This window comes from Pelophylax lessonae, assembly GCF_965119305.1.
Source record: "Pelophylax lessonae genome assembly, chromosome: 12".
Taxonomy (NCBI): domain Eukaryota; kingdom Metazoa; phylum Chordata; class Amphibia; order Anura; family Ranidae; genus Pelophylax; species Pelophylax lessonae.
In genome coordinates, this window is record NC_138779.1 from 174,374,388 (window position 1) to 174,397,220 (window position 22,833).

Genomic DNA, 22,833 nt, shown 5'->3' on the forward strand with positions numbered 1-22,833 from the left:
TAACACACACCGCTATGTTCCCCAGAATATCTACAACAGCCCTGTATGCTTCAAAAGGCTCCCAAGTACCTAAAAAAGTTTTATCCAGCAGTCATGCTACTGCAATCATTCTGTCCCATTGCCATTATGCAGAAGAATGTGGTCAGCACTATGCAACTGTGTAAAGATGATATGGTATTGACAATGAAACTGCAGTCCTCTAGATCAAGTGAGGACTTGTAAGTATTTGGGAGGGGAGGGAAGCATGGTGGATACTGTTACCGGGACATTTTTTACCTTAATACAGGGCATTTTTCTGCCTCTAAAAGCCCCTCCATGTTAGCCTATGTGTCAAAGCACACCTATGTGTCAAAGCACACCTATGTGTCAAAGCACACAAAAGGCATCTACAGGAATTTAGAGGAAGGAGAGAGTTTTAATACAGAAAACAAAACCCATCACTTGTGTATTCAACAGAGGAGTGTTTTGGCCAAAAAATTCCAAAACGCACCTAAACGCGGGTAAACACACCTAAACGTAGGTAAACACACCTAAGTGCTAGGAACATTTATCGCTGGAGCGTTTTCTTTTCATTTCAATGGCCACAATAAATATTCTGGATAATTAAACACTCAAGTGCTTGACATGCATAAACACATTTTGAAGCGGCTCTTCTCCTGCCAGGAAGAAAAGCGTTTGTAAAGTCCCAGTGTAAGGCTACATTCACACCTGAGCGTAGCGTTTTCGCGCGTTTTTTACCACGATTTTTACCGCGATTTACAGGCGTTTTTTGTGCAGGCGTTTTTAGATTGAATAGAAACCAATGGAAAACGCCTGTATTCTGCCCAAAAAGAAGCTCATGTACTTTTTTGAGCGTTGGGCGTTTTGCTTACAGCGTGAAAAAAAAGGTTAAGATGTGAACAGGGGCCATTGAAATGAATAGGATTTGTCTTGTTGGGCGTTTTGAGAGCTGATCCTAGAGCAGAAAAACTCCCCAAAAACGCCTACATGTGAACGGAGCCTTAATGAAACCTAAATAAAAAGGAACCTCAAAATCTTTTCTGTAATAAATGTCCTACTTTTTTTTTTTTCAAAAAACTGACTTTTTAGGTACATATTGTGCCTTGAAAAAAGTATTCATACCCCTTGAAATTTTCCACATTTTGTCATGCTACAACCCAAAACATAAATGTATTTTATTGGGATTTTTGTGATCGAACAACACAAAGTGGCACATAATTGTGACATGAAAGGAAAATGATAAATGGTTTTAATTTTTTTTTACAAATAGTGTGGCGCGCATTTGTATTCAGCCCCTCAATCTCAATACATTGTAGAACCACCTTTCGCTGCAAAGGGTATGCCTCTACCAGCTTTGCACATTTAGAGTGAAATTTTTGCCCATTCTTCTTTGCAAAATAGCTTAAGCTCTGTCAGATTGGATGGAGAGCGTCTGTGAGCAGCAATTTGTTAGGGCTCTTTCACACAGGCTCAGTTCAGATCCGCCTGTCTGGGTTTTTTTTTGACGGTCCCCCCCATACATCCCTTTGGGGCATCGGATGTCAGCGGAGACATGTCCGCTGACATCCGATCCGTCAAATCTGGACGGATGGAAACCCTATTTTCCATCCGTCCAGCGGATTGGATCGGATGGGATCAGATGAGAAAAGGACCGACGGTCCGTTCTCATCCGATTCCCCTATAGAGATTTATGGGGAACTGACAGCTGTGTCTCCACACACAGCGCAGAGAACAGCTGTCATCCTTCTGCTCAGCAGGGGATCGGCGGATCGATCCCCCGCTGAGAAAAACGGACTCCGTCCGACGGCAGACATGGTGAAAGGGGCCTAAATCTTGCCACAGATTCTCAATTAGATTTAGGTCTGGACTTTGGGCCAGCCTAACACATGAATATGTTTAGATCTAAACCATTCCATTGTAGCTCTGGCTGTATGTTTAGGGTCGTTGTCCTGCTGGAAGGTGAACCTCTGCCCCAGTAAAGTCTTTTGCAGATTTTAACAGGTTTTCTTCTAAGATTGCCCTGTATTTGGCTCCATCCATCTTCCCATCAATTCTGACCAGCTTCCCTGTCCCTGCTGAAGAAAAGCCTCCCCACAACATGATGCTGCCACCATGTTTCACAGTGGGGATGGTGTGTTTAGGGTAGTGTGCAGTGTTAGCTTTCCGCCACACATAGCGTTTTTGCATTTAGGCCAACTTTGGTCTCATCTGACCAGAGCACCTTCTTCCACGTTTGCTGTGTCCCCCACATGGCTTCTCGCAAACTGCAGGACTTCTTATGACTTTCTTTCAACAATGGCTTTCTTCTTGCCACTCTTCCATAAAGACCAGATTTGTGGAGTGCACGACTAAAGCCCCGTACACACGATCAGATTATCGAACGATCTGTCATCCGTTTTTTGTGGCATGCTAGTCTGATGTGGAAAGTGAAGAGGTTATTTTCATACGAATTTTCCCGTACGACAGAATTCTACTTCAGAAGGGATGTCATGTGTTGGATTGCTTTGTATGTGTTCTTTCGTCTCTGAGCATGCCTAGTTTTGGTCTTAAGATTTTTTTTTCCCGTCAAAATCTATACTAATGAGACGAAAATCGGACGTTGTATTACGGACAACAAATTTTATAGCCTGCACATCAGGATTTTGTCAGCCGAAAAGTCGGTGTCGGCTGTCGAAAGCACCATACTAACAATCCGAAAATCGGCAGATCGGTCGTCGGACAAATTTTCCCTACAGATTTTCTTATCGTGTGTACAGGGCTTAATAGTTTTCCTGTGAACAGATTCTCCCACCGGAGTTGTGGATCTCTGCAGCTCCCTCAGAGTTACCATGGGCCGTTTGGCTGCTTCTCTGATTAATGCTCTCTTGCCTGGCCTGTCAGTTTAGGTGGACGGCCATGTCTTGGTAGGTTTGCAGTTGTGCCATACTCTTTCCCATGATGGATTGCACAGTGCTCCGTGCTATGTTCAAAACTTGGAATAATATTTTTATAACCAAACCCTGGTTTAAACTTTACAACTTTATTCCTTTCCTTGGTGTGTTCCAGCAGATGACATGGCTCCCCAAATCATCACAGACTGGAAACTTCACACTGGACCTCATGCAATTTGGATTCTGCTTGTTTTGGTCCATGGTGTTTTATCAAGTCCAAAGTCAGTGTAGCTCTCTACTAGGAAACTCTTAAGCACTTCATGCTTCCCTCTGCTGATCAGCTTTATGGAGATGCTGATTTCATTTTCCAGCAGGACTTGGCACCTGCTCACACTGCCAAAAGTACCAATATCTGGTTTAATGATCATGGTATCACTGTGCTTGATTGGCCAGCAAACTCGTCTGACCTAAACCCCATAGAGGATATGTGGGGTATTGTCTAGAACAGGGCTCGACAAACCCCGGGCGCTAGGTCGCATTTGCGACTAGAATTAGCGACCTGGCGCCTGGGGTGCCCTGCAGGAGGTGTCCTGTCCCTTTTGCGCCCCCACCACCTCCCCGAGTGCACGGACTTCCGTGCCGTCCGAAAATTGAGGCCCCGGCTTTTCGGCCTTCTTCTGTGAGATGAGAGAGGCTTCCAAAGGGGAACTGGTGCCCTCTTGTGGTGGCCGGGAGTAATGACTGTTTCCACTGCCTGTTCTCAATGCCTTCCCATCTCCTTCCAAAGAGGAGATGAGAGGGAAGTTTTTGCAGGCTTCATCTCCCTGTCCAGTTACCTTTGGTAAGTGGACAGGGAGTGTGGTTATTATTATTAATTTATTTTTTAAATTAAAAAAAAAAAATAAAATAATAATGAATAATACATTTTTTTCACAGGCTGTCTGATCAGGTCCGCCTGTCAGTTTTTCAGGCAGACCTGATTGGACCCTTCATTCTCCTCTATGCAGCAGTAATCTGCCGCCATCTGATCCTGTCCGCCAAAAACAGACGGATGGTGGTTCTATTTTCTATCCATCCAATGGATCGGATCAGATGGCATCGGATGGAAAGAGACAGACAGTCTGTTTCCATCCAATTGTGCTATAGAGGAGAGTGGGGTTCTAGTCGTATTTATGTGTAAATTTAGTATCCGTTTTATTAAATAAAGCTTGGTTGTTAGTTTAAAAAAATAAAACTGGCTCCTAATTTTTTTAGCTGGCTCCTAGATTTCAGGCAAATTTGTCAAGCCCTGGTCTAGAAGAAGATGAGAGACACCAGACCCAACAATGCAGATGAGCTGAAAGCCGCTATCACCTCAGCAGTTCCATAGGCTGATCGCCTCCATGCCACACCGCATTTATGCAGTAATCCATTCAAAAGGAGCCCCGACCAAGTATTAAATGCATACTATACTATACAGGAACATACTATTCAGTAAGCCAAAATTTCTGTATTAAAAATCCTTTTTTCTATTTTTTTTTTTTTTTTTTTTATTGGTCTTATGTAATATTCTAATTTTCCGAGATACAGAACTTTGGGTTTTCACTAGCTCTAAGCCATAATCATCAAAAATTAAAAGAAAAAAATGCTTCAAATAAATCACTCTGTGTGTAACGCATCTATATAAAATATATGGAGTTTCACTTTTTTTATTTTAAATTACTAAAAAAATAACTTTTTGATGATATTCTAATTTTAGGAGATGCACCTAGCTTTCCGATCATGTGACCACTGTGACAGCCAATTACAGCGGTCAGATGACCTGAATGCCCGCTTCCGCCTTCTGGCAGCCAGCGGGAGGGGGGGGGGGTAAAAAAAAAAAAAAAATTGTCTTTAGTTATACTTTCTAGCGTTTTTTATAAGCTCAAAAATCAGGCTAGAAGAAAACGTGGATGAAAAATGTTGATAATAGCATTTTTTGTGCCAGCTTGTAGTAGCATTATCATTTTATTAGCATTTTTACAGTACATGAAGGAAAAAAAAAAAAGCGTTTAGGAGAACTATTTAGCTTCTAGGAGCAGAAAGAGAAAAAAAAAATAGCTGTGGGGGAGGAGCTGAGAAAATTAAAGTGCAAGTTCACCTCTACAAGAAAATCGATAAGGTGAACTTACAATGGACCCCCTACACCCCCCTCCCTCGATCCCACCATCACCCGCTGTGAGACATCGGTTTGCCACTTTACCAGCTCGGGGATTTGAAAACCCCGCAGACCAATTAGAAAGCCTCCTATCTGTACATGCAGAGAGGTACGTTCAGGAAATTAGGCTTTGGGGATTTCCAATCCCGGACCGGTAAAGCAGCGACATGTTTCACAGCGGGTAATCGCAGAACTCCAGGTCAGCGAGATGGGGGATGGGGGCAAGCAATATACACCAAACTGAGCATGTGCCTTATCTGGACCGGTTCTGGAGTCAGTGGAAGAAGAGGAGAATCTGTGCATACAAGATCAAAACACCATTTTTACACAATACTAAGGTTTAACCCCTTAGGTTTCACAGTGAGTATATTAAAACATGCTTTATTGCATATACAGACTGATTTAAAGGTTGTGGATTTAGTAACACTTTAAAGTACAGGTGAGGTTAGGTAAAAGGCAAGATAGGATTCTCTGAAGAAATGGGTTTCAGGGATTGTCTAAAAGCAAAAAGAGTAGGAGATAATTGGACAGATTGGGGTAGGGAGTTCCATAGGTTGTGAGAGGCTCAGGAAAAGTCCTGGAGGCCAGAATGGGAGGAGATGACAAGGAAGCTAGAGAGCAGGAGGTCTAAGGAGGAACACAGAACCCGCATGCAGAATCTGAAAACTAAAGCTGCATAAACAATCAGTCTATTCAAAGGTTACGAGTGTCAGAGCTGTGTAAATTGGGCCCAAGCGCTTACATTTTTTTCTGGGGCCTTATTCAGACAAGGCGTAAAATACCATAGCCTGTGCAGGACCACATTTACCCGTATAGGGATACACAGGTGTTGCGTGCATCCCTGGGCAGAAGTCCTATTCATGTCTATATAGACACAGCCACCATTTCCCAATATGACATCCATGCAGGTGTCTGCCCCTGAACCCCCGCTGTCTGCATTTGGGGGCCAGCACCCGCTCCCACACCGATGTCATATTGGGACAATGCAAATGTGTCCCTGCAGCCAGTGTGTCTCAATAGACATAAACAGAACTGCCTGTACAGGGATGCACACAACACCTGACCATCCCCATAGACATCAACAGAACTGCCTGTACAGGAATGCACACAACACCTGACCATGCCCATAGACATCAACAGAACTGCCTGTACAGGGATGCACACAACACCCAGCCATCCCCAGGTAGGTAAACATGGCCCTGCACGGCTGCACTGTATTGTATGCCCAATTTGTTAAAGTAAAATTCGAAATGCAAACAATCTGGTAAAAAAAAAAACACATTTCCTGGCGTTTGGCCGTTGCAGGGTTTTTTTTCCCCCAGAAATCTGCACCATAGACTTTCCAAATGGTCAGTGCACAATCCACGTCCAGTCTTCAAGCAGCTAAATAATGCTCACCTTTACCAAATAAAACTGCCTTTGCAGATAACGGGCGTCTATAGAAAGAAAGACTGTACAGCTCTGACTAAAGTTGAATATAGGTGCTATGGGTGTGGCCATTCATATACCTCATGAAGCCTGACTAGAAAACTCCTAGGATGTTGCTAAAGCAAACCACAGATGATGCATTTTTCTCTTCTTCCACTACGGGTGGAAGGAAAGAAAATCAGGGGTGCACCGTTAATGAAAATTTCCAAAGCCAAAAATTCAGAATTTACCAGAAAACCCAAAATTCAGAATTTACTTGGCCAAAAATGGACGAAAAAAAAAAGTTAAATCAAAAATGATCTGGTTGGCATTTTATCATGGGAGCCACTAGGGGACGCAACTTTGCATGGAAGCCACTAGGGGACGCAGCATGCCATAATCGGCACCTTTTTTCTATTGGCAAAAAGCCGATAATCCCAATCTAATTTTAGACGGCCAATATATCTGTGTATCTCTAAAGAAAATCGCTTGATTCCCCCCCTCCCAACTGGCAGTAATCACATGCGAAAAATCCAACAGGCTGGCTGTGCTGAAGTCTATTGAAGGATCCACTTCAGTACAACCAACCTGCTCATAGAGGGATCGAATCCTGGATGGTCCCTACGGAACCAGCAGAGATCTGATCTATGATTGGCTTAAAGTAATATTAAACCCAAACATGTATTATAGCGCAGTTTACCATTCATAAGAAGTGGTAGCTGCATCAGTTTTCTTTTCACTCCAAAATTACACAAACACTTACGAAATTTACGTCGTTTAACAGCTACTCTGCCAACCACTATAACCGTGCATTCATACAGTCAGCCTAAATGATCGTCCGAGTCTCGGATTCAAACAGCGGACAGGAACATTAATATATATTCATTGGAACGTGTGTGTGTGTGTGTGTATTATATATATATACACACACACACATACACATATATACAGTATCTCACAAAAGTGAGTACACCCCTCACATTTTTGTAAATATTTTATTATATCTTTTCATGTGACAACACTGAAGAAATTACACTTTGCTACAATGTAAAGTAGTGAGTGTACAGCTTGTATAAGGGCCGGTTCACATTTGTGCGAGTGCGGCGATCGCATGTAATTCAGAGCGCACTGCTCCTTCATTACATGCGATCGGATGTGCGGATGCGAATTCAGCCATACACTTTGTATGGCTGAATTCGCATTGTACCCGCACCAAACTCGCACAGGACCCTTTTTTCAGCCGCATCAGGATCGGATCGCAGAGTGGTTCACACTTGTGCGATCCGATCCTTTGCGAACTGTCAGATCGCACTGCGATATGCGAACAGACTGGGGGTGTCGTTAACATTTAATTGACACCCCCTGCGTATCACATATGGCAGTGTGAACTGCCAGAGGTGTGTTTGCGATGCGGGAACAGGCTGCGAATTTGCAGCCTTCCGGCATCGCACAAGTGTGAACCGGGACTGAGTGTCGATTCACACTATGGCAATCTGACTTCGGGGGCGACCTGTGAAGTCGCGTGCACCGCAACTTCGGCGCGACTTGCATGGACTACACATAATGGAACTTAATGCAAGTCGCTCTGATGTCGCCCCGAAGAAGTACAGGAACTTTTTTCTAAGTCGGAGCGACTTGAGTCGCTCCTATTAGAACGGTTCCTGTAGCACAGAATGGACTGCGACTTGTCAGGCTGACCAGTCGCCTGACAAGTTGCGGTAGTGTGAACCGGGACTAACACTGTAAATTTGCTGTCCCCTCAAAATAACTCACACAGCCATTAATGTCTAAACCCAATTGGGCCCAATTAGCCATTTTCCCTCCCCGATGTCATGTGACACATTAGTGTTATAAGGTCTCAGGTGTGAATGGGGAGCAGGTGTGTTAAATTTGGTGTTATCGCTCTCACTCTCTCGTACTGGTCACTGGAAGTTCAACATGGCACTTCATGGCAAAGAACTCTTTTTGGATCTGAAAAAAAAACCAAATTGTTGCTCTACATAAAGATGGCGAACCTTGGCACCCCAGATGTTTTAGAACTACATTTCCCATGATGAGCAACTACATTGCAGAGTGCATGAGCATCATGGGAAATGTAGTTCCAAAACATCTGGGGTGCCAAGGTTTGCCATCACTGGAAGATTGCCAAGACTCTGAAACCGAGCTGCAGTACGGTGGCCAAGACCATACAGCGGTTTAACAGGACAGGTTCAGGAGGTTGAGTACGCGTGCTCAGTATCATATGCAGAGGTTGTATGTAAATAGACATATAAATGCTGCCAGCATTGCTGCAGAGGTTGAAGGGGGTGGGGGGGGTCAGCCTGTCAGGGCTCAGACCATACGCCGCACACTGCATCAAATTGGTCTGCATGGCTGTCGCCCCAGAAGGAAGCCTCTTCTAAAGATGATGAACAACAAAGCCCGCAAACAGTTTGCTGAAGACACGCAGACTAAGGACATGGATTACTGGAACCATATCCTGTGATCTGATGAGAGCAAGATAAACCTATTTGGTTCAGATGGTGTCAAGCGTGTGTGCCGGTTGAGAAGTACAAAGAAAGGTGTGTCTTGCCTACAGTCAGGCATGGTGGTGGGAGTATCATGGTCTGGGGCTGCATGAGTGCTGCCGGCACTGGGGAGCTACAGTTCATTGAGGGAACCATGAATGCAAACATGTACTGTGACATACTGAAAATTGAAACGTGTGTGCCATGGCTTTGTACGGCATGCAATGCCATGCCGTACAGCATCATTGCATTCCACACAAAGCCATGGCACACACGTTTCAATTTCTTTGAATATATGTATTAATTCAGTGGAAGGAAAGTCAAAGTAAATAAAATGTACTTAATATTAAATTATATACACAAACAGACGTGTACATTTATTGTAATATATATATTAATTATTGTACATCACTGTCTGCCGAATCCGAGACTCGGCCAATCATTCAGGCTGACTGCACGCATGCGCACTTATAGCGGTTGGCAGAGTAGTTGCAGTGCGCATGCGCTGCACCGCCGGTCAAGGAATTTGACAGGGAAATTCCTCAGGGGACAAACGTCATGTATGATGCGCTGCGCATGTGCAATGCATGCGGTTTTACAGGAAGTGACGTGGGTTACTTATTCTGCCGGGTGTGACATTTTATCTGAACACAGGCATGCAGGCAGGAATGTTTGCCTAACTATAAAAATCCCCTCCTGAAGACTCTTGGAATGTAGGACATCATCTGCCCAGGCCTGGAAACCAGGAAGTAACTGAAGAAATGTAAAACAAAACCAATGAATTCGGAACATTCCTAAAATGGAGAATAGAAGGAAATTCTACTAGTGTGTGGTCAGCTTTACACAGCAAAAGTAAAGACGCAGAACAGTTTGGTTTTCTTAGGAATAAAATAATAAACTTTATAGGGTTGCTAGGGGCAACAGCTGTAGTGTGTGTGGTTGTCATTGGTTACTAGGAGCAATGGCTGTAGTGTGTGGTTGTCATTGGTTACTAGGAGCAATGGCTGTAGTGTGTGGGGTCACTGGTTACTAGGGGCAATGGCTGTAGTGTGTGGTGTCACTGGTTACTAGGGGCAATGGCTGTAGTGTGTGGTGTCACTGGTTACTAGGGGCAATGGCTGTAGTGTGTGGTGTCACTGGTTGCTAGGAGAAATGGCTGTAGTGTGTGGTGTCACTGGTTACTAGGGGCAATGGCTGTAGTGTGTGGTGTCACTGGTTACTAGGGGCAATGGCTGTAGTGTGTGGTGTCACTGGTTACTAGGGGCAATGGCTGTAGTGTGTGGTGTCACTGGTTGCTAGGGGCAATGGCTGTAGCGTGTGGGGTCACTGGTTACTAGGGGCAATGGCTGTAGTGTGTGGTGTCACTGGTTGCTAGGGGCAATGGCTGTAGTGTGTGGTGTCACTGGTTGCTAGGAGAAACGGCTGTAGTATGTGGTGTCATTGGTTACTAGGGGCAATGGCTGTAGTGTGTGGTGTCACTGGTTGCTAGGAGCAATGGCTGTAGTGTGTGGTGTCAATGGTTGCTAGGAGCAATGGCTGTAGTGTGTGGTGTCACTGGCTGCTAGGGGCAATGGCTGTAGTGTGTGGTGTCACTGGTTGCTAGGGGCAATGGCTGTAGTGTGTGGTGTCACTGGTTGCTAGGGGCAATGGCTGTAGTGTGTGGTGTCACTGGTTGCTAGGAGAAATGGCTGTAGCATGTGGGGTCACTGGTTGCTAGGAGAAAGGGCTGTAGCATGTGGGGTCACTGGTTGCTAGGAGAAAGGGCTGTAGTGTGTGGTGTCATTGGTTGCTAGTGGCAACAGCTTTAGTGTCTGGTGTCATTGGTTACTAGGGGCAACAGCTTTAGTGTCTGGTGTCATTGGTCACTAGGGGTAACAGCTTTAGTGTGTGGTGTCATTGGTTGCTAGGGAGAATGTCCCCAGTGTGGGTGTCACTGGAGAAGCTGGTTCGCCCTCATTCATTGCCTGGAGTTCAGCTCCATGACATCATTACCAGCACTCACTTATTAATAGAGCTCGGGGTGACCGGCCTGCACTGTGTGAGAAAAGAAAGGGACCACGGTCAGAACTCTATGCATTGTAATGATAAGGAACCGCCCTACCAACCCGTCCGGTACTTACCGATACCGGCATCACTCGGGACCACACAGCGGCAGCAGGCGATAGTTCTCGCGTAGGTATTAATTTGTGGTGACGCGCATGCTCCGATGCCACATCGGAAAGCCGAGCGGGGTGGGGGCGCATGCGCACTTGTGTTATCTTAGCAATGGTCGCTGACAGGATGTCGGCTGTGTTTATAATGTACAGCGGTTGTAATTTCAGGAAGTCGTTGAAGGTCCACCTTACTGTTGGACTTTGAATGTCATTGTACTATTTGAGCTGACCAGAGTTCTCTACACTCAGTGAGGGCTCATGTCTATCATTCAGTTTTATTGAAATGGCAGACATGGATGCCTGTTAGTATGAAGGCAACTGACCCCATGGGCTTATATAAAAATGAAAAATGTATGCATTGAAAAATAAAAGAGTAAACTTACTTTTTTGTCAGCTTTTTTATGCTAGTGTTGTAAAATATAATAATAAGCTGGATGCAGGGCCTTTGCAAGGCCTGCGTTTTAGTAAAACACGTGTTAAAACTTAACACAAAACACATGGCGATACCAGCTGGTGTGATGTGGTGCAGTTCTTTCTGAATTGGGTGGCAACTCATCTTTTAGCCCCCCTTTTACACAGAATGCGGCTTTGAAATCATGCAACTTCACTTGAAATTGCACAATTTCAAAACCGCATGTCAGTGCGATTTCAGGTGCTGACATCTGTGTGACTGCATGCAAACATGCCTGTGCAAGTCGCACCTAAAATCTCCAAAAGGAGTGCAGGAACTTTTTTCAAATCCGTACGGTACCGCAAAGTCCGCATTGCACCGATTTGAACAGTTTCATTGCAGACAATAGGGTGCGACTTGTTATGCGAAATGGACCTGTCAAATTGCATTACAAGTCACACTGGTGTAAACCAGGGCTAAGGAGCAGTGCAGCGCAAGGTGTGTTGCAGTGTTCTGACTAAAATGTTGCATAGTTACATAGTTTGTGAGGTCGAAAAAAGACATCCGTCCATCCAGTTCAACCTATGATTATTATTATTATTATACAGGATTTATATAGCGCCAACAGTTTGCGCAGCGCTTTACAATGTGAAGGAAGACAATACAGTTAGAATACAATGATGTGTGTGTGTTTGCTGTTAACCGTACATTGTATACCCCTGTATGTTGTACATTCTATACCCCTGTATGTTGTACATTGTATACCCCTGTATGTTGTACATTGTATACCCCTGTATGTTGTACATTGTATACCCCTGTATGTTGTACATTCTATACCCCTGTATGTTGTACATTGTATACCCCTGTATGTTGTACATTGTATACCCCTGTATGTTGTACATTGTATACCCCTGCATGTTGTACATTGTATACCCCTGTATGTTGTACATTCTATACCCCTGTATGTTGTACATTCTATACCCCTGTACGTTGTACATTGTATACCCCTGTATGTTGTACATTCTATACCCCTGTATGTTGTACATTGTATACCCCTGTATGTTGTACATTCTATACCCCTGTATGTTGTACATTCTATACCCCTTTATGTTGTGGTCTTTAAAGCAGAGTTCCACTCAAAAGTGGAAACTTCCTCTTTAGGTAGTTCTAACGACCGCGCAATTTTTCGTTAAAGTAACGCAGTGCCGAATCGCAAAAAATGGCCTGGTCATTAAGGGGGTAAAAGCTTCCGGAGCTGAAGTGGTTAAATGCACCCTTATTGAAGAGTGTTGGTTTGTACATTATTGTGCATCTCTTGAAGGGCAGCCCACTCATTTGACATGGCTGACCATTTTTGAAAAAAACGCCATATTTTTTACTTTCTGCTATAAAACATTCCCAATAAAAAAATAAAAAAAAATCATTTTAGGCCAATTTGTATTCTGTTACATATTTTTGGTAAAACAAAACCCAAAAAGCGTATTTTATTTGGTTTGCGCAACAGTTATAGCGTTTGCAAACTACGGGATAGATTTTTTAAATTTTTATTTATTTTTTTGTTTTTATTAGTAATGGTGGCGATCAGCAATTTTAAACGGGACTGCGACATTGCGGCGGACAGATCGGGCCCCGTAACTGACATTTTTTTTACACTTTTTGAGGTTTAAGTGACATTAATACAGTAATCAGTGCTAAATAATATGCACTGTTAGACCCCGTTCACACTGGGGCGACCTGTCAGGCGACCTGGTCGCCTGACAGGACGCCGTAGGTCGCCTGCCATAGAGAAGCTGTGGACCCCTTCTAATAGGAGCGACACAAGTCGCTCCGACTTAGAAAAAGGGTCCGGAGCTTCTTTGGGGCAACCTGGAGCGACCTGCATTGACTTCAATGTTATGAAGTCCGTGCCGGCCGCTCCGAGGTCGCGGTGCGAGCTGCGCGCCGCGACCTGTGAGGTCGCCCCGGCAAGTAGCGTCGCCCCAGTGTGAACGGGGCCTTACTGTATAAATGACACTGGCAGGGAAGGGGTTAACACTGGGTGTGATTAAAGGGGTTAATGTGTACCTAAGTATGCTTACTAATGCCGTCTTTTGTCCAGTGTTGCTGTGTTGGTTGAAATGTGCTCTAGACTGCACACAAATTTTCTCGGCCAACAAAAACCAACTTCAGAAGTGATGTCATGTGCTGGTTTACTTTCCGTGTGTTTTTTCTTCTCTGAGCATGCCCAGTCTTGCTCATCAGATTTTTGTCTGCCGAAATCTGTACTGACTGATGGAAAATCGGCCGTTGTGTTGACGGCCAACAAAAATTTTATAGCATGCAGACCAGATTTTATTTGGCCGAAAAGTCGCAGTCGGTTGTTGGAAGCATCATACTAACAAGCCGAAAATCGGCCGATTGGACGTTGGCCGAAAATTCATGGTCAACTATCGATGCGTGTGTACGAGGCATAACTGTGTGTGTGTGTGTGGGGGGGGGGGGGGGGGTTTCTGTAACAGGCAAAGAGAGATTGAAGTTTCAGCTTAGCTGAAACTCCTGATCTCTCCCTGCCTGTCTGACAGAAGACTCGCCTGCTTTGTTTACATAAGTAAGCTGCCTGTCTGACGATCGCGGGAGGAGCAGTGCCGATTGCACACCACAGAGACCTCGTGTACGAAATCACATAGTACTACCTGGTTTTGCGCAGCCGATCCGCCCTGCTGCAGTAATACTACGGTGGGGGGTCGGCAAGAGGTTTATGTACCTTAACAGACCTGCAAACGGGCCCTTAACTTTCACCCATTGGAAGAAATTCCTCTCTCCCTTTAAAATTATTGCAGAAATAAATATTTTTTTAAAAATAAATACTGTTTTTATTTTTGCTTTGCTCACACGATTGTACAACAGCGTACTCCCATGTGAGGGCCGGTTTTACGTGCACGGAGGTGTTTCGGACATCCCTGTGCAGGCAGTCCCATTCATGTTCGTACCAGTTCACATTGGCACGATGCGGGAACCCTGCAAATCCACTGGATCCTGCATCGCACCCGACTAGCAGGCAGTTCACACTGCCATATGCGAACTGCTGGGAGTGTCAATACAAAGTTAATGACACCCCCAGATTAGTTTGCATATTGCAGTGCGAACTGTCAATTTGGACAGGAATCGGATCGCATAGGCGCTTTTCTGGCACTATTGGGGAGATTCCCATTCATTTGTAGCACCCGCCTAGATAGGTGCTAGGTAGGGAGTGTAATTTGCTCTGTCTGCTTATCAAGAGAGTGGCAGGTAAAACCTAGTTGCTCTCTCTCTGCTTATCAGGGGAGCCTGATCGATAGTTAGGCCTGCTCATTGTGCTCAGTGTATATTCATCTGGTCTGATGGAGTGTCCCCACTGTATCCAATAGGGAGGCCTGTTGGACAGTGGAGTAAACCTGGCCAATGATACACAGGCTTTTGTAACCGTCCCAGTGGGTTGGCACCCAGAGAGGTGCATCATGGGATAGGGTTTAAAAGCCGAGAGCACATGAGGCAGGGGGGTCTTTGGGCGGGAAGTCAGGTCCCAGGAGGAGGGTGACGGATGCATGTCGCTTGGTTCATAGCTGCACCAGCTTTAGAAATGCATGTTCAGGGTGTGCCCCCCCCCCCCCAGCTCTTTGTTTGCCGTCTCTCCTCCTGTTTGCTGTGGATGGTGGTCACAGGCGGCCGGCCTTGTGGACCAGGAGTGTGGTGCTGAATCCGGAGGTCCAGAAAAGCTGACTGGGGGAGTAGAGGGCAGAGCAACTCTGGAAAAACAGTGTCCGTGAGTACAGGGAAGCTTGCCAAGGGGTCTGCCCAGGAAGGGGACCACTCCAGTGGATAGAGTCAGTGGACGGGTGTCAGCACACACAGGCAGTGAAAGTAAAGGGGGCGCCAAGTTAAAATCCTAATCTAAACATGAATTTTCTACATTATCTTCACTTCAGTGGCAAGGCGAAACAGCGGCCTTGCCGCACACTGCAGCTAGTTGTCCTCAAGATTGTGCATAGTTAATAGTTGGGAGTATCCCACTCATCCCTTCTCCTATCCCAGTTTGTAAATAAAAACACGAAACCCAACATCCCCTGGATTGATTATTGAATGAGCCAAGGACTTTCAATGCTGTTTGTCTGCTATCAGTTGCTAAGGGTAACCCATGGGAATCCAGAAAGTGTAAGGCCCCGTTCACACTGGGGCGATCCGACTTCCCGGGGCGACCTCACAGGTCGCGGCACGCTGCTCGCACCGCGACCTCGGAGCGGCCGGCACGGACTTCATAACATTGAAGTCAATGCAGGTCGCTCCAGGTCGCCCCAAAGAAGCTCCGGACCCTTTTTCTAAGTCGGAGCGACTTGTGTCGCTCCTATTAGAACGGGTCCACAGCTTCTCTATGCCAGGCGACCTATGGCTACCTGGTCGCCTGACAGGTCGCCCCAGTGTGAATGGGGGCTAATTCTCAGCAGTCCTCTAGGGGGCAGTGCTACACATTTATAGAGGGGCATTTTTGAGATGTTTTTTTAGTGCTCCAAACATGTTCCAAAGATGCTGCTTGCATGATTTTGTTCACCACCCTCCCCAGTGTGAAAGTATTCATTGATTTTAAAAGGAATAGGTTTTTGTGAGCTTTTCCTTTTTTTTTTTGCGCCAAAGAGCTTGAAAAGTGCCGCAGCGTGAAAGGGCTCTCTGTTGCAAGTGTGTTTTATGTAGCGCAGCACGTCTGGTTAGTGAAAGCGGTCTCTTAAAGCAGACCTTCATCCAAAGTTAATAAATTCCTCTCTCCTCCCTCTCCTTCGTAGGCCCATTTTACATGGGACGGACTCTATTATGAGCAGCAGGAGATCTGTCCACTAAGTTCACACATGTACGGGTGCCGCTGTTCTATCAGTATACCGCTACCCATCAGAAAATGTAACGGAAGTGACGTTCTGAGAAAAATATGCTTACTGCGCATGCTCCATGCCTTCCAACATGGCCACTATGCGTTCCAATAGATTTCCACACTTGTATAAAGTACAAGTTTTGTAAACAAAAACAGATAAAGTATGTCCCTCCCTTCCCCCTTTAAAGCATCCCTCCTTCTCTTCCCTGCATGTTTTTTTTCTCCACAGCTTATTGGTGCGCAAAATCATATATAAACCAATGTGATATACAACAATATATTCCAATAATGAAATAAAGGAAGAGCGTATGAAATCAAAGTCAATAAAAAGTCCATATATATATAATGCCATAATACCATATATATGTGACAAAACAAGATGAATATATTTTCAAAGGTGCAGGAATCAAACAGGTGCTATTCCAAATAATAGGTGCAGACTCCTCCCACCACCTTGTGGATTTCCCCCTTACCCGGCGGATGAAGGTAAGTGCAAAATAATATCCAAATAGACTCTTCCAGTGAAACAAAACTACAAAACCTGTGCTCTCAACTTCCAGTGAAAAAAGCAAAATCAGCCTCTTACCAGAAAAAAGGTCTATGTACGCTTGTGACTCTCCTTGGTTGGGGGAGGTTCTCTTTCCCCTTAACAGCAGATATGTAGACCATTTTATTTATATATACAGTAGCATTTATTTTCGTATGCGCTGATTTACACATGACATTATACACATTTTTTTGAACTTCATGAAACCTGCCATCTACTGTTCTGGCGGTGGTCATTTTTATAATTGTAACGAGTAACTATGCAGCACAAAAAAAAAATATTGGAGTAGAAGTATTGAAATCATCGAAAAAATGTAGTGAAGTAAAAGTGGAAGTAGGAGAAAAAAATTCTACTCCAGGAAAGTACAGATACCGCATTTCTTAAGTATAGTAGTGAAGTAGTTCTACTTAGTTACTATACATCTCTGTAGATTTCCTAATCTGACAGGACTCGAAAGGCATCAGCCGACATCTTCTTACACCCAGGAAAGTTTTAAATTTCACATTTATTTTAGCAGTAAACTCTCCTTATATAATTAAATATATTAATACATTAATACTTTTTTATTACGATAGTATTCTAGTAAATACAGCGACAAGCTTGCAGGCAGAAGGCGGCGGCAGCCATCTTGGTACACCTTGCACTACTCAGCACCAAACTGATTATATAGTCCCCCTAGCAACCAATCTCCTGCTCATTAACTAGCAAAGTTAACTCCGGCAGTTCCCGCTGTTTATTCAGGGCTCATGAGTCCCTCTCTTCCGTTCTGCTTGAAACTGCTCCCTCTGCTCCGCTCTCCTCCTTATAAGGTAGGAAGGAGGGGTAGAGGAGGAGGGGGGGGGGGCTTTGTATTGTAAAGGGTTCTATTAGGGGGGTGTGTATAGTAAGGGGTTCTATTGGGGGGGGGGGCTTTGTATTTTAAATAGTTCTATCGGGGGGGGGGGGGCATTGCATTGTAAAGGGGTCCATGGGGGGCTTTGTATTGTGAAGGGTTCTATTGGGGGTGGGCTTTGTATTGTAAAAGGTTCTATTGGTGGGGCTGTGTAATTTTAAGGGTTCTATTGGGGGGGGGGGGCTGTATAATGTAAAGGGTTCCATTAGGGGGGGCGGGGCTGTGTAAGGTAAAGGGTTCCATGGGGGCGGGAGCTGTGTAATGTAAAGGGTTCCATGGGGGCGGGAGCTGTGTAATGTAAAGGGTTGCATTTGGGGGAGGGGGCTGTATAATGTAAAGGATTCTATGGGGGGCGGTGGGGGCTGTATAATGTAAAGGTTTCCATGGGGGGCGGGGGGCTGTGTAATGTAAAGGTTTCCATGGGGGGGCGGGGGCTGTGTAATGTAAAGGGTTCCATGGGGGGGCAGGGGGCTGTGCAATGTAAAGTGTTCCATGGAGGGCCAGGGCTGTGTAATGTAAAGGGTTCCAATGGGGGGGGGGCTGTGTAATGTAAAGGGGTCCAGAGGTACAGGGGCTGTGTAATGTAAAGGGGGTATTCCTACATTTTACCCGCAGTTATAGATGCAGTCCTATAGATTTTTTTTTTAGGTTGTGTGATTTTTTTCTGCATTTTCTGAAAGCGCACCAAAAGTCCTGCATGCTGCATTTTTGGCGCACTTTCAGAAAACAGGAAAATCATTTTTGTGGGGTGGGGGGGGGGGTGACACCAAGGTTTACTACACCAGGTGACACCAACCCTAGTGACGCCACTGGTAGTAGCACACAGTAAGTGTGCCATTGCCAGTTACATGTGTTTCTGTCTGGCGCCTCAGGTCAGTCAGCGCCGTTTTTGCAGAGGAGGAGGGATCTGGTCACCGGGGGGAGCAGAGGGAGGAGGATTCTTTCGGATTCCGGGCCCCAATGCGCAGAGGCGCAACACCCAACGTCACTTAACGACACGTCAATGTGGGGTGTGTCGCCTGCCTGCATGGGGTGGTGCCAGATATAGAATCCGCCCCGGGTGCCAAGTGCTCTAGGTACGCCCCTGGTGTAAGGTAAAGTCTACAGGCTTGGAAAAATCCATTTGTAAATGGATAGAAAACCGGCTAAAAGAGTAGTGGTTAATGATTCTTACTCGGAATGGTCTAAGGCTATCAGTGTTGTACCCGAAGGTTCAGTGTTGGGACCCTTACTTTGTAATATCTTTATAAATGATATAGGGTCTGGGATTAAAAGTACCATTTCAGTCTTTGCAGATGACACCAAGCTTTGCAGTGGAATAACTTCTTTACAGGATGTCTCCAATTTACAAGCTGACCTCAATACACTGTTTCATTGGCAAATGAGGTTTAATGTTGATAAAAGTTATGCACTTGGGGGCTAAGAATATGCATGCATCATACATACTAGGGGGAGTAGAACTGGGGGAATCCATAGCAGAGAAGGATCTGGGTGTTCTGGTAGATCATAAGCTTAATAATAGCATGCAATGCCAAGCTGCCGTTTCCAAAGCAGGCAAAGTCCTTTTTGTATTAACAGAGGCATGGACTCCAGAGAGAGAGAGATAATTTTGCTCCTTTACAAATCATTAGTAAGACCTCATCTGGAATATGCAGTTCAGTTTTGGGCACCAGTTCTCAAAAAGGATATCGGGGAACTGGAGAAAGTGCAGAGAAGGGCAAACAAAATGATAAGAGGCATTGAGGACCTCAGCTATGAGGAAAGATTAGAGGAACTGAATTTATTCTTTCTTGAGAAGAAGAGATGAAGGGGGGATATGATTAACATGTATAAATACATAAGGGGTCCATACAGTATAGTTTCACGGACAGGTTCGGATGCGGATGGCAGCGGGTGTCAGCGGACATGTCTCCGCTGACATCCACTGCCCCGTAGGGATGCATGGAGGATCCGATCAGATCCGCCTAAAAAACTGACAGGCGGATCTGATCGGATCGCTCGCGTGAAAGAACCCTTAGAAATGGCTTTTGGAAAAGCATTTATGAAGTAATTTTCAGATAATTGTGCATGTTTTGACGCAAAGCTAGAATAGGAACAACAAATGCTTTGCACACATTCGTATGGTGTGACATTTGTAAATACAGCACAACTGCATTCATAAATGTCCCACTGCGTGCTCAGGTGCTCCACTTGACAAATTAGGGCTGTGTTGTACAGAGTGGTTGTTTCAAGTAGAGACCAACTGATTATCGGCAAAGCCAATATATCGGGGGCCGATATGCACTTTCCCCGATATATCGGATTCGGCCCATGAGGTGACCGATATTGCAGATATTTTGGCAAAGTGCTGTACCGGAGTGATGCCTGCAGCTAGAGGCATCACCCCGGTACCGGCGTCCATAGCCGATGGTCGGCTGTCTTGTAATGACAACCGATGCGGCTGAGAAACCGCTCGGCTGTCATTACAAGGAGCGGGAGGGGACGTCCCCCCCCCTCCCACCGCATTCCGCGGCTCCCGTCCCACCGGGAGACCCGGGCAACCATCCTGCATGGCCGCTGAAGACCCGATCAAAGCCGCATTCGGCTCTGATCGGGTCTCCATGTAAAAACCCAGAAGTGATGTCATGACATCACTTCCGGGTACTGGCGCCAAATTAAAAAAAATGACAGCATTCAAAACAGCCAAACTTGGCGTTTTGAATGCTTTTAACTGCAAAGGAGGGGTTTGGGGTCTTTTAGACCCCCAGATTCCTCCATAACAGTACCTGTCAAGAAAAAAAAAAAAAAAACATTTTTAAATGTACAAAAATATCGCCCGACACTGATATTCCATGGCCAAAATATCGGTATCGGCTTTAAAAAAACCAAATCGGTCGATTACTAGTTTCAAGAGAGCAAAGCAATACAAAAGTTCCTTTAAGATAGCTCTTTAAGATAGCTTTTATCTCAGAAGTCATAAAATACAGCATGGCTTCATGCACACTGGGCGTTTACCCAGCTCTTCTGAACACCTTTTTTCCTGGCAGGAGAAAAGCAGTATAAATCACATGCCTAAAGCCATGTTTTGAAAACACGTTTAGGCATGTTAAGTGTTAGGCGTTCATTTATTAAATTGCCCAGAACAATAGTATATCCTGGCCATTGAAATTAACAAATGCTCAAGCGCTGAATGCGCCTAATGTTTAGGCACGTTTAGATGCTTCAGTGTTTTTTGTCTGATGAAATGCTCCTCTCCTGAATGTGAAAGGGATGTTTTTTTTCCTGCCTCTAAATGCCTATGCATGGACACATAGGCTAACATGGAGGGCAGGGGCAGACTGGCAACTTTCGGCCCAGGGGGCAAGTACAAACCAGAGGCCCATGGTGCAGTGACTCGGCCCCCCTCTGACTCTCCTTCTTGCCGTCCTCTTCCTGACCTCCATTCCAAGCTGAAGCCCTGTTCTAAATACTCTCTACTTACTGGCTTAATCTGAGTTCCCGACCTGGCCAGCAGGGGGCGGTTGGGGGGAGCTGGGACAGCTCGGTCGGGGCTGGCCGGGGGAGTCTCCAGTGGGACATGGAACTGGCCTCTACTCAGACACAGCTTACACCATCCATGCTGGGGAGACTGTGCTCTGTCTTTGTCTTCAACCCGCACTCAATAGGTTAGTGGCAGGGACTTTTTACTTCTCTTCACCAGGAATCCTTTAGACATGTCTGCGGCAGAAGCAGTGCAGTCTTTTTACAGGGCATCTGAGCGGCCCAAGGGGCAATTGCCCCCCTGCCCCCTGGCACAGTCCTCCCCTGATGGAGGGGCATTTAGAGGGAGAAAAAAAAAAAACGCATTCTTGATGCTCAGTGTTCATGAAGCCTAACTTCTTAACCACTTAAGCCCCGGAAGATTTTACCCCCTTCCTGACCAGGGCCTATTTTGCGATTCGGCACTGCGTGACTTTAACGGACAATTGCGCGGTCGTGCGATGCTGTACCTAAACGAATTTGGCGTCCTTTTTTTCCCACAAACAGAGCTTTCTTTTGGTGGTATTTGATCACCTGTGCGATTTTTTGATCATGCGCTATAAACAAAAAAAGAGCGTCAATTTTGCAAAAATAACAATATTTTTCACATTTTTATATGAAATTCCCTAAAAAAAAAAATGTAAAAATCAAAATTTTATAACATTTTCAGCCAATTTGTTTTCTGCTACAAAAGGGTATTTTGATTAGTTTGCGCAAAAGTTATTGCGTTTACTAACAAAGGGAGAGATTTTTATCATTTTCGTTGTTATTTTTTTTAACGTGTAATGGCGGCGATCTGCGATTTTTTTTGCGGTACTGCGACATTGCGGTGGACAGATCGGAGCCTTGACTGACATTTTTGACACTTTTTGGGTTACCAGTGACATTTCTACAGTAATCAGTGCTATATATATGCACTGTTACTGTAAAATTACACTGGCAGTGAAGGGGTTAACTTTTTTTGAGAGGGAGGGGCTATGTGTGTCCCTAGGGGCGTGATTCTAACTGTGATTGGCTGTGGCTTGAGATGTATGAACAGTGATCAACGGTTCTACATAGTAGAACCGTATGATCATCATTCATACACCGGGGAGAATGACAGGCGGCTTGTTTACATTAGCCACCTGCCTTTCTCCCTCTCCACCGACGATCGCGAGTGACCGGCGGACGATCGGGTCCGCCGGTCACACGCGCGGGGGGGTCCGTGACCGCGCGACGCGTGCTCGCTCCTGAGACCCTCACAGGCTAGCGACGTAGACCTACGTCGCTCTGCCTGTGAGGGGCTGACTGCCGCAGTAAATATACTGTGAGCAGTCGGCAACTGGTTAAAGTGGTTGTACAGGCTGAAGGATTTTTTTATCTTCATACATTCTATGCACGAAGGTAAAAAAAACGTCAGTGTGCAGCTTCCCCCACATTCCCCCACAATACTCAGAGAATGGAAAAAGAAAAGAGGGTACACTGGCCTAGTGCATTATCCAACAGATTTATTAAAAAATATGAATAAAATCTTAAT

At 45.2% G+C, this 22,833-nt stretch overlaps 1 protein-coding gene across 3 annotated transcripts in view; it reads right to left on the reverse strand.

Moving 5' to 3' along the window:
- LOC309568167 (carnitine O-palmitoyltransferase 1, liver isoform-like) overlaps positions 1–22,833 on the reverse strand; it is a 205,145-nt gene that overhangs the window by 155,588 nt on the left and 26,724 nt on the right. The window contains exon 1 of one of the 3 annotated variants that reach the window (XM_082273798.1): positions 11,081–11,158. The exons of the other annotated variants lie outside the window; for them this stretch is intronic. The gene's annotated coding sequence lies outside the window, so the exon portion shown is untranslated. Of the gene's footprint in view, positions 1–11,080; positions 11,159–22,833 lie in introns of those variants that run through there. 3 annotated transcript variants of the gene reach the window in all.